Source organism: Triticum aestivum, chromosome 2B, assembly GCF_018294505.1.
Source record: "Triticum aestivum cultivar Chinese Spring chromosome 2B, IWGSC CS RefSeq v2.1, whole genome shotgun sequence".
Classification (NCBI taxonomy): domain Eukaryota; kingdom Viridiplantae; phylum Streptophyta; class Magnoliopsida; order Poales; family Poaceae; genus Triticum; species Triticum aestivum.
In genome coordinates this window covers 51,651,559-51,663,516 of record NC_057798.1, presented here as the reverse complement: position 1 = coordinate 51,663,516, position 11,958 = coordinate 51,651,559, and positions in this window count along the sequence as shown.

The following is an 11,958-nucleotide window of genomic DNA, read 5'->3' as shown; positions in this document are numbered from 1 at the left end:
AGATAATTCGGCCTGTGTTGCTTTGGCCGAAGCATCGGTGGATTGGCAACATCCCAATGCTACTTGCTTGACGGGACGTGATTTGTCAGAGTTTGATTTTCTCAACGCGACCAAGAATGGTTTTGTGCCCGTGTCTTTAAAGCCGACTGAATGCAATCGGCTCCAAGGTATGATATGTTTAAATGGATCCTAATTCCGAGTGGTTACAAAAACGTCTTGTAAAATATCGGTCCGGCGAGAACGATATGTATGAGTCTATTGAGGAGTTGGATGACATGGATAACTTGGACAAGGTTTTACATCGGCCGATCCGTTAGAAGAGGTAGATATCGGAGTCGGATCAGTCAGTCGACCGACATTTATAAACAAAAATTTGAAAGCCGATTGTAAAGCTAAATTAATCGAGCTATTGAAAGAATATGTTTGTTGCTTTGCATGGGAATATCATGAGATGCCAGGGTTGAGCCGAGAGCTAGTGGAGCATCGGTTGCCTATAAAGGCCGGTTTTAGACCTTATAAACAGTCGGCCAGAAAGTTTAATCCGAAAACATATGACCGGATCAAGGAAGAGATCGGTCGACTGTTTGAAGATAATTTCATTCGACCTTGCAGGTATGCCGAGTGGATTTCTAACATTGTCCCACTGGAGAAGAAGGGATCCGGCAAGTTGAGGGTGTGCATTGATTTCAGAGATTTGAATAGGGCTACACCCAAAGATGAGTATCCCATGCCAATAGCCGATATGCTTATTAATGATGCTTCTGGACATAAGGGTATTAGCTTTCTAGATGGTAATGCCGGATACAATCAAATTTTTATGGCTAAAGAGGACATGTACAAAAAAACTTTCCGATGTCCTAGTTTCCTTGGTTTATTTGAGTGGACAGTGATGACATTCGGATTAAAAAATGCTGGAGCCACATATCAAAGGGCTATGAATTTGATTTTTCATGATTTACTCGGTATCATACTTGAAGTTTATATTGATGATATTGTTGTCAAATCGGATGCTTTTGAATCTCACTTGGCCGATTTGCGTTTAGCTTTTGAGAGAATGAAAAGGTATGGACTAAAGATGAATCCTTTGAAATGGGCATTCGGCGTGTCAGCTGGCAAATTTTTGGGTTTCATTATTCATGAAGATGGCATCGAAATTGATCCCAAAAAGATAGAGGCCATACAGAAAGTGGAGGCTCCAACATGCAAGAGAGATATGCAAAAGTTCCTTGGCAAGGTCAATTATTTGAGAAGGTTTATAGCTAATCTGTGAGGGAAAGTTGATGCATTTACTCCTATCCTTCGGTTAAAGAATGATGTTGATTTCACTTGGGGGGCAAAACAGCAAGAAGCCTTTGATATGATCAAGAATTATTTGTGCACTCCTCCGGTGATGAAAGCACCCAAGCATAGAGAGCCTTTTAAGCTTTATATCGCAGCAGAGGAAGGTGTTATTGGTGCTGTTTCGACTCAAGATACCGAAGGAAAAGAGCATGCCATTACGTATTTGAGCAGACGCTTATTGGACGCCGAGACAAGGTATACATTTATTGAAAAACTACGTCTATGCTTATATTATGCTTGCACAAAATTGAGACATTACCTAGTGCCGAGTGCTTGTGTAGTAGCTTGTCAAACCGATGTCATTAAGTACATGTTGCATAGGCCAATTCTTAGTGGTAGAATTGGCAAGTGGGCTTATGCTTTGATTGAATATGATTTGGCTTATGAATCTCTAAAATCCATGAAAGGCCAAATTGTTGCTAATTTCATTGTTGAACATCGGATTGATGACAAGCATGATGTTGATATGATCCTTGTTTCATTAGTGCCATGGAGATTATACTTTGATGGTTCAGTTTGTAGCAATGGCCAAGGTGTTGGTGTTGTTTATATATCTCCTCATGGTGCTATTTTTGAAGCGTCATGCCGCTTAGAATATTTTTGCACAAACAATCAAGCCGAATATGAAGCATTGTTATTCGGTTTAGAGATGTTACTTGCTATAGGTGTTACACATATTGAGGCTTATGGTGATTCGTTACTAGTGGTGCAGCAAATTTCCAGAGTCTTTCAGTGTTTGGACGAATCACTTAATGTTTATCTTGATAAATGTCTAGATATAATTTCTACTTTGGATTGTTTTAGCATTGCACATATATCTAGACATGACAACTGGAAAGCAAATGAGTTGGCACATCAAGCATCTGGATATCATGTTGATCATGGCATGTTTCATATCTCTCAAAGACCGATGTCTTGCCTTGCCAATATGGGAGAGGCCGAACCTGAACCCACTGATTCGGCCATTAACAAAAAATGTAGTGCAGGTGATAATTCCGACTAGAGAAAGCCCATTGTTGATTACTTGTGCAATCCGAGTGAAAGGGTGGACAGGGCTGTTCGGCGTATGTCTTTCAAGTATACAATGAGAGATGATGGTCTTTATCGCCGAACAGTCGATGATGTTCTTCTAAAGTGTTTGGATGAGGACCAGGCAAGAGTTGCTATGGGGGAAGTCAAAGAAGGTATTTGTGGCACTCACCAGTCGGCTCCCAAGATGAAATGGTTATTGCGACGTGCTGGGTTTTATTGGCCGACTATGATTAACGATTGCTTCAGATATTATAAAGGGTGTGAAGCTTGTCAAAAGTTTGGTCATATTCAATTGGCTCCTGCTGCTATGTTACATCCTATTATCAAACCGTGGCCTTTCAGAGGTTGGGGTTTAGATTTCATTGGACAAATCCACCCATCTTCCTCAAAAGGGCATCGGTTCATGTTGGTGGCAACTGATTATTTCACTAAATGGTCTGAAGCGGTACCTCTCAAGAACATGACACACACGGAGGTAATTCAATTCATAACCGAACACATTATTCATAGATTCGGTATTCCTCAAACGTTAACTACAGATCAAGGTTCATCTTTTATGTCACACCAAGTCAGAGAGTTTGCCGAGTCTTATAATATAAAGTTGCTCAATTCCTCTCCATATTATGCCCAAGCTAATGGACAAGCCGAGTCTAGCAATTAAATTTTAATCAAGCTCTTCAAGAAGAAGATTGCGGATAATCCGAGGAGATGGCATGAGTTGTTGTCTGAAGCTTTATGGGCACATAGAATTTCAAGGCATGGTGCTACGAAGGTAACTCCATATGAGCTAGTATATAGTCAAGAGGCCGTTTTACCAGTAGAAGTAAATTTGAATGCTTTGAGAATAGCCAAACAAAATGATTTATCGGCAGTAGACTTTTATAACTTGATGATGGACAATATTGATGAAGTTGCCGATAAACGTTTGGTTGCTTTGAAGTCCATAGAAAGGGACAAGTTGAGGGTTGCAAGAGCTTACAATAAGAAAGTTAAGTTGAAGAATTTTCAAGTTGGTGATCTCGTCTGGAAAGTGATTCTGCCGATTGGTTCAAGAGATAGAAAATTCGGGAAGTGGTCTCCAAGTTGGGAAGGTCCTTTTAGGATTACAAGAATTGTTCCCGGAAATTCATATTTGGTGGAATCAATACAAGGGGCATTGTTACCCCGAGCTCTCAACGGAAAATATTTGAAGAAGTACCACCCGAGTGTGTGGCAAGAAGCCTAAGTAGGCAATGGCCGATATATGATTATCACCCTTAGCACAAACATGGCCGATACATAATTATCGCCCTAAGAAAATAAATGGCTGATGGAGTGTTGACATCGTCCTTAGAACAAACACCGTGCATATTATTTTTCAGCGTGCAAGCTTTGCCGAAAAACAGGGGGGCATGTGTTGACATCAGATTTTGGCACAGTGTAAAAGAAAATGAGATGGTTTCAAGTGAAAGGGTTTTCAGCATGAAAAGTTTCACATCACCGAGTGGAACAACTTTGATGTTTAGGTTATCATCGTCCGACTCCATCTTAGGGGCCGAAATTGTATTCCGAGTGACATAATTCAATATTCCGAGTGGTTTTCGGCCGATCGTGCCTTCAAGACGACCTTGGATGAAGGAGTATTCTTAGGGAATTGTCTTCGTCTCATCGAGGCGATCGATTTTGATATATAAATCATCTCAATCCGAGTTCATATGCAAAAGTTAGAGGCAATACACTGCAGACCGAAGCAGAATGGAAATATGGCGCGAAGTACCAGACACCCTGTCTGATGGGTCGCGTGAGCAATTCGGTCCTTAAGAAATCCTTGAATCGGAAAAACTTCAACACGAGAAAGTTTCGTCTCGTCGAGCCGATCGATTTTCATATATAATTCGTCTCAATCCGAAGTCGTATGAGACCTGGGGAGACAAATCAAGATCAGGCTATGTTTTTGGTCGAGTGAAAGGCTTACCATCCGATGAAAACTCACCGGTCGAGTGAAAGCTTACCTTTCGGGTAAAAACTTACCGATCGAGTGAAAACTTACTTTTTGAGTGAAAACCTACCAATCGAGTAAAAGTTTGGGAAAACCTACCGGTCGAGTAAAAGGTCGAGTGAAAACCTAACGATCGAGTAAAAGGTCGAGTGAAAACCTACCGATCGAGTAAAAGGTCGAGTGAAAACTTAACGATCGAGTAAAAGGTCGAGTGAAAACTTATCGATCGAGTAAAAGTTTGTCTTCCGAGTGAAAATATAGTCATCCGAGTGAAAGATTGTTTTCCGAGTGAAAAGGTCGAGTCGGATGGTCCGAGTGGAAGTCTCTAATATCCGAGTGGATGAGCTCGGATCCGAGTGAAACTGAACATGTGCCCGAAAGTTTATCAAGATGACCTCAGATGAAGAAGTGTTCAATACAGAAGTTGTGCGTATCATCAAGACGGTAAACTTTGGTTTTGGAGTCATCATCATCAGAGATAGTATATGGCCTGCAAATTCACTGCAAGACTCGGATAATTCAGTCTACTGCAAGACCGAGTCCGACTGGAAGGTAAAGACGACCTCGAAAAGTACTCATGATGGCCTTATTTGAAAAAGTGATCAACATGAGAGTTGTTCGTATCGTCGAGGCGCACAAGTTTGATATTTGGGCCATCTCGATCGGAGGTCATATGGAGGCTCGGCGGCCTGCACAAGGAGGAAGACAGAAGTTGGGCCAGATTCAGACTGAATCCGAGTTGGAATAGAACTAGGACTCTAGGACGCGAATTGATGTAATTTTTCTTGTAAGGAAAGCCTAGATGATTCCTTTACTTGTACGGGAAGTCCAGCCGCCTCTTATATATGTTGGGGGTGACGGCCGATTGAACAACACACAATCGAACAAATCAATATACTACTTTTTCAAGTCTACGTTTTATCTCTCCATCGTTTTTATCTCTCATTCTTCGTGTTCTTCGTGTTTCAGAGCTGCGAATATCAAGGCTCTAGGGGCGAGCAAATCGACCTAGGGCAGACCATAGCCGCCGCACTCCCTGACGGGGTCCCTCCCGGGGGTGTGGGGTTTTCGAGTTTGCAAAAGCGCCCGTCGACTGTCTTGCGTATCGCGCTGTCGGTCGGGTCTCCTTCGACGTGAGCTGCGGTGCATCACCCCCGGCGTCGAGGGTACACGTGACGTGTTTGTGTGTCAACAATAATTTGCTGGAGGCGCTCAATGGCGCCTCCATTGAAGAGGAACACCGCACTGTTATGAGTGCGGTGATTCAGAAGGTTCAGCTCGCCAAGAGCGGGCTGACCGAAGCCTGCAGCAGCCTTCTAACAGGCTTTGAGGTAAGAATTTCAATATATATAAAATGGTACCGCATAGACAGTAGCCCCTGATGCTCGGTTCGGTGTTCGGAAAGAAAAGTCGGACTGAGGATCTTTAAAAAGATATACGCAGGAGTCATAAAAAATATGTCAATATGGGATTGCAGGCTGCGCTGCTGACCTCTGCCACACTGAGTGCGGAGGTCAATACTTTGAAAGAAAGCCTCGAGCGGTCCGAGAACGAGCTCGGCCGTGCCAAGAAGCAGCTCGAGGACATGGAAGGTGAGTAACACCTTATTAAAATTGTACCTTATAGAAAAGGATTTTGGTTGCAAAAAGAATTGCAAGGATGACATGGGTATTGCAGGGGCCACTAACGAGGTGGCGACCCTGAAAGAGGCGGTGGCCGCGGCCGAACGTAATGCGGCCGCGGAGCGCACCGAGCGAGAGAAGCATGAGGCGCGGGTGGCGGAGGTACAACAAGAGCTCCAGGATCTCGTGAAAAAACATGAGAGCTTGGAGCGTGACTCGAAGACTCGAGAGTCTGAGCTTGCAACAGCTCTTGAGAGTGCCAAAGCCGCTAAGGCCGAAGCCTACAAGGCCCTCCAGGAGATTGAGGCGGTGAAGAAAATAGCAGCGGGTAAGGCATTTTTCATGCAAAGTAAGCATGTGAGTGTTAATTACCTGTTGCTTACCCGAATTCGGAGCTCTCCAGGAGCGTTCGCAGATCTTCCTCGCAGCGTGTCCGATGCTGCCGCATTCTACCGGGCCGAGGAGGGGAGCTCGACGAAGAAGGTCTTCTGGTCTCAGTATGCTGAGGCCGGACATCCGGTGCCCCTTAGCGACCAACTGAAGCAGCTGGTCGAGCTCCACAAGGCGGCCAAACAGGCCATGAAGGGCCTCATAGTTCAGCTGTGGCCTAAGGAGGCCATGCCTGGGAGCTACTTCAGCCTGGTGCGGCGGCTGGTGGATGCGTGCCCATGGGATGAAGTCATCAAGCACTCCACTTTCATTGAGGGTGCCCGTCGGGCCCTTGCCCGCGCAAAGGTGCACTGGGGCAATATGGATGCCCAGAAGCTCATGACGGACCCACCACCAGAGGGCAAGGAGCATCACATGCCCGAGATGTATTATAAGAGTGTGCTGAAGGGCGCCCACACTATTGCGGGTGAGTGCTCCAAAGATGTAATATTTGAGTAGACTCGCATTTTGTTATCCTGTGCGCTGAAAACTGAGTTCATATGCGCTAAGCAACGCTTGTTAATTTAAAATATTACCTTCTGTGCGGCTGTTTATCAAATCTGAGAGATGGCAAGTCGTCGGCTTCAGCCCCCATGCCACGAGTGCTGGGGTGTTCGGGATAAACTTGAGCACTCTTGTTCCCATTTTTGGGTCCATCTAGGGAGGCGCTCAACAGAGCGAACAAGGCAACCAGACTTATAATGCTTGAACACTCTCACTTAGCCATAGAATTCTATAATTTTAAATTTCGGCGAAGCCCCTAGTCTTCGGAAGGCCGAATTTGGGGCGGTATCCACGCCTGGGCCGGACAGGATCCGGCTCCTCGCTCTAAGCGGCATAAGTCTTTAAGGACTCGCAAAAAACCTCTCGAACAGCGACCGGCTCTCGCCTCATCATGACAGTCACTTTTAGCTTTCTCCACTGAGGCGTTAACCCAGCTCAACTAGGCGCAATCGCAGTGGTTCTCCGAGTGCTACCTTAGCCGATATAACGGAACGTAAGGTACCAAAACATGGGAGCCGGGCAAACCCAACTATTGGCCCAAGACATGATTCGGAGCCGATGCATATAGTGCTATAAGTTCGGGGTGCCGCACTTGTGAAAGTGTTCGGACTTATCACACCATAATGCGGGAAACATAAGCCCCTGGTGTATATTAGCCGTACCAAAGTGTACGGATGCAACATGCCGTAAATGAACATATATAGAAAAAAAGAAATGCAATTATAAGCAAGAAGGTGCTGCATTGTTTGTTCAAGAAAGACTGCTGTAAGTGCAGAATGATACAAATGGTGTGATAAGCAAGGAATGGGACTGTTAAACATGTCCCCCTCCAGGGGTAGGCTGCTGAATGGTGCATAAAACAGATTTAATGCTCGTAATGGAGACCACCTGGATATTCGTTGTAGCCTTTATCCTTCCCTGGCTGTTGCATCGTGAGTTCGGCAGTTCTGCTGCCGGACAGGGCCTCTGACGAACGGAGTCCTGTGGGTAAAAATAAAAGGTAAAAAGAATAAAAAGAACGACACACTTGAGAGCCCCTGGTGTGGTTGAGCCGCAGTCTGGGCTTATCGTGGTCGTGCCCCTCTCCCCATGCCCATGGTATCTTCAGAGCATAATGGTGTACGCGAAGGACCTGCTTTGACGTTTTACAGGGGCTGGGGTTGGGGCCGCACTGCTACGCGTGCTCGGAACATGCCAGGTGGTCTTGTTGTAGGTTACTCCGGGCGCGCTTAGCTATGTCCGGCCGCTTAACGGCCGGACTTGAGAATTGCCTTAAGAGGCTGCATTGTACTTCTGCCGCGAGAGCCGCTGTATGTTCCTCCGTTCGGAGGGAATGTTCAATGTTTCCGTTGACCGTGATGACTCCTCGAGGGCCTGGCATCTTGAGCTTGAGGTATGCGTAGTGCGGCACCGCGTTGAACTTTGCAAACGCGTTACGTCCGAGCAAGGCATGATAGCCGCTGCGAAACGGGACTATGTCGAAGATTAACTCCTTGCTTCGGAAGTTATCCGGGGATCCGAAGACCACTTCCAGTGTAATTGAGCCTGTACAATTGGCTTCTACACCTGGTATGACGCCTTTAAAGGTTGTCTTGGTAGGTTTAATCCTTGAGCGGTCTATGCCCATTTTGCGCACTATATCCTGATAAAGCAGGTTCAGGTTGCTGCCGTTGTCCATCAGGACTCTAGTTAGGTGAAATCCATCGACGATTGGGTCTAAGACCAATGCGGCCAATCCGCCGTGGCGGATGCTGGTGGGGTGGTCCCTTCAGTCAAAAGTGATCGGGCAGGAGGACCATGGATTGAACTTTGGGGCAACTGGCTCCATCGCGTATACATCCCTGAGTGCACGCTTCCGCTCCCTTTTTGGTATGTGCGGTGCGTATGTCATGTTCACCGTCCGCACCTGTGGGGGGAAACCCTTCTGTCCTCTATTGTTCGGCGGTCGGGTCTCTTCCTCGTCATCGCTATGCAGCCCCTTGTCATTGTTTTCGGCAATTAACTTGCCTGCCTGCTTGAATACCCAACAGTCCCTATTGGTGTGGTTAGCTGGCTTTTCGGGGGTGCCGTGTATCTGGCACAAGCGGTCGAGTATTCGGTCCAAATTGGACGGACCCGGAGTAGTTCTTTTGAATGGCTTTTTCCGCTGACCGGGTTTAGAGCCTCTGAATCCGGCATTGACTGCCGTATCCTCACTATTGTCGCCGTTAATGCGGCATTTGTTTTTGTTACGATGCGGCCTGCCATTTCGGTCCTTGAAATCCGGACTGCCAGAATTTTTGCTGAGGTTGTTGCTGCGTGCTATCCAGCTGTCCTCACCCGCGCAGAAGCGGGTCATGAGTGATGTGAGGGCTGCCATGGATTTCGGCTTTTCCTGTCCCATGTGCCGGGCAAGCCACTCGTCGCGGATGTTATGCTTGAAGGCCGCGAGGGCCTCCACATCCGGACAGTCGACGATTTGGTTTTTCTTGGTTAAGAACAGTGTCCAGAATTGTCTGGCCGATTCGTCTGGCTGTTGAATTATGTGGCTTAGGTCATCAGCGTCTGGTGGTCGCACATAAGTGCCCTGGAAGTTATCGAGGAATGCGGCTTCCAGGTCTTCCCAACTCCCAATTGACTCTGCTGGCAAGCTGTTGAACCAATGCCGGGCTGGTCCTGTAAGCTTGAGGGGGAGATATTTGATGGCGTGAAGATCGTCGCCGCGGGCCATGTGGATGTGAAGGAGATAGTCTTCGATCCAAACCGCGGTGTCTATTGTGCCATCGTAAGATTCGATATTCACGGGTTTAAACCCTTCGGGGATTTGATGATCCACTACTTCATCTGTGAAGCATAGTGGGTGCGCGGCGCCTCTGTACTGGGCGATATCACGACGGAGCTCAAAAGAGCTTTGTCTGTTTTGTTCGGCCCGGCCGGACTTACTGTGTCTGGCGTGACGGTTGTCGTCACGTACCGTGGGGCGCCCACGCGATCCATAGATTGATCTTGATTGTCTTGCCTTATCCTCCAATATATCTCGCAAGTCCGGAGCATTCCCCTGTGGCCTTGTGCTTTTCGAGCGATGCCGGGGTACGGGTCGCGATCACGGGGTGGTCGGTCAGCCGTATTGTCTCCTGGTGATGCGGGTTCATACGCCTCCTCCTCTAATCGGGGGAGCAACTTGTGTTTAGGGTAGCTTTTGGAGGGGCGTTGGAGCTCATGCTCTTCGGCTGTGAGGACTTCAGTCCATCTGTCGGCTAGCAGATCTTGATCAGCTCTAAGCTGTTGCTGCTTTTTCTTGAGGCTGTTCGTCGTGGCCATAAGCCTACGTTTAAAACGCTCTTGTTCGACGAGATCCTCAGGCATGACGAATTCGTCATCGTCGAGGCTCACTTCGTCTCCGGAGGGAGGCATATAATCCTCTACCTCTTCTTCTGCCGCTCTCTTGTGAGGGTTGGCCTCTTCGTCCTCCTGTGCTTGATCTTGCTGGAGTGGGTTGTCTTCGGCACTGTCCGGTGTATTATTATCTCCGGTACCGGAGTCTTCATTCTTGCTGTGGCGGGATTTAGAGCGGCGCCGCTGACGCCGACGCTTGGGCTGCTTTTTGGAGGGGTCATCCTCCTCTGTTCCTTCGCCATTCCCATCTTTTGGGATATCCACCATATATATGTCATATGATGAGGTGGTTGTCCAGTGCCCAGTAGGCGCTGGTTCTTGGTCATCTCCGGCATCGTCGTCCATACCGTCGATGTCTTCGGAGTCGTAGTCTAGCATGTCGGTTAGATCCTCGACAGCGGCTACCAAGTGGGTGGTGGGTGGGCTTTGAATTTCTTCGTCGTCCGCATCCCAACCGTCCTGACCGCAGTCCGGCCAGGGCTCTCCTGATAACGAGAGATACTTTCGTGAACTCAAGATGTCGCTGAAAGGTGAGTGTTGAAAGATGTCCGCTGCGGTGAACTCCATGATCGATGCCCAATCGGATTCAATCGGGGAGGGCGCGGGAGGTTCGGAGTCCGGCGAGGAGTCCAACACCTCGGAGTCACGAGCTTTATGAGGGACAAGGTCAGTGTTAGGCTCTATCGCTGTAGAGGTTGCAGCCCCCAACGCAGTGTCTAGGCATCCGTCCTCGATCTGCGCAGCCGGCTCCAAATTGAAGATCAGAGCGGTTTCGAGTGCGGCCTCCAGGGTACTGTCCGGCTGCAGAGGTAAATCATGCTCGCCGTGACAGTGCGGCACGCTCGGCTGTGGCTCAAATCCATCGAGGATCAAGTCCCTGCGGATGTCAGCCGTGAAGTTCAAACTTCCAAATCTGACCTGACGGCCAGGGGCGTAGCTTTCGATCTACTCCAAATGGCCAAGCGAATTGGCCCGCAGTGCAAAGCCGCGGAATACGAAGATCTGTCCGGGGAGGAAGGTCTCACCCAGGACTGCGTCGTTGATGATGATCAAAGAAGCCATCGAGCCTATCGGTGACCGCACAGAGGAACTCTCAATGAAAGCACCAATGTCGGTGTCAAAACCGGCAGATCTCGGGTAGGGGGTCCCGAACTGTGCGTCTAGGCGGATGGTAACAGGAGACAAGGGACACGATGTTTTACCCAGGTTCGGGCCCTCTTGATGGAGGTAAAACCCTACGTGCTGCTTGATTAATATTGATGATGTGTGTTACAAGAGTGGATCTACCATGAGATCAAGGAGGCTAAACCCTAGAAGCTAGCCTATGGTATGATTGTTGTTCGTCCTACGGACTACAGCCATCCGGTTTATATAGACGCCGGAGAGGGCTAGGGTTACACAGAGTCGGTTACAATGGTAGGAGATCTACATATCTGTATTGCCAAGCTTGCCTTCCATGCCCATGAAAGTCCCATCTGGACACGGGACGAAGTCTTCAATCTTGTATCTTCATAGTCTTGGAGTCCGGCCGATGATGATAGTTCAGCTATCCGGACACCCCCTAGTCTGGAACTCCCTCAGATGTTCTTCCCGCGGGTAATCTATGTCCTAGTAGTGTTGATGAGGCCAAGAAGATCGTGTGCCCTCTTGATCTGCCACATGTTAGATACCATGCAT